The sequence below is a fragment of the Hippocampus comes genome, unplaced genomic scaffold (genome assembly GCF_001891065.2).
Source record: "Hippocampus comes isolate QL1 unplaced genomic scaffold, H_comes_QL1_v1.1 C16711750, whole genome shotgun sequence".
Classification (NCBI taxonomy): domain Eukaryota; kingdom Metazoa; phylum Chordata; class Actinopteri; order Syngnathiformes; family Syngnathidae; genus Hippocampus; species Hippocampus comes.
This window is the reverse complement of record NW_017837285.1, coordinates 1-616: the sequence shown is the minus strand read 5'-3', so window position 1 is coordinate 616 and position 616 is coordinate 1. Positions and strand designations below refer to the sequence as shown.

The following is a 616-nucleotide window of genomic DNA, read 5'->3' as shown; positions in this document are numbered from 1 at the left end:
GTCAAAATTGGTGTTGTTTTCTTTGAGGATGCTGAATTATGGCATTTCCAATCATTTAAGTGGGGGATCCGTGCTTGGAACTTAAAATCACTCTAATCGCAACTCGTGTGTGTTTTGAGTTCCAAGCATGGTCGGGAACACATTGGACTTGTATCTCAAGGCACCTTTTTGTTGTACAGATATCAGACATGCTGCTGAGAATTGCCTTCCCATTTTAAACCTCGGTGATACTCTTTATTGTTAGAACGAATGTCACATTTGATTCCATCCGGAAGACTTCATAGAGCTGAAACACACAAATAATTGAATCGTATGTTTAGGTCTCATGCTGGTGCATAAACAAATTACTGTGACTTGTGGTTTCAAGTTAGTTACCTTGTCCAAAAATGCTTGTGTTGGCATGCCATGTAAGTCAATTTCAGACAGAACTCTCGTCTCCAAAATGGCCATCACGTCTACAGGCAAACACAAAATGACATAATTTCAGAAGAATTCAAACAAGTGCCTATATGGAAGTTTCAAGCAGAAAAAAAGCGCACTTGCCTAACTTTGTCGGAGACGTTGACTTTGGGGCTGTCTGCAGCCCTGCTGCGACTAAAGAGGTCACAGTGATCAA

General features: G+C 40.9%; 1 long non-coding RNA gene across 1 annotated transcript; it reads right to left on the bottom strand.

Annotated features, from left to right (window-relative positions):
- Window positions 1-205: 205 nt before the first annotated feature.
- Window positions 206-460, bottom strand: LOC109508978 (uncharacterized). Its single transcript, XR_002166832.1, has 2 exons — window positions 376-460; window positions 206-286 (listed from the first exon to the last, which is right to left on the bottom strand). It is a non-coding gene; the product is annotated as an uncharacterized LOC109508978 (long non-coding RNA).
- Between the last annotated feature and the right edge of the window lie 156 nt (window positions 461-616).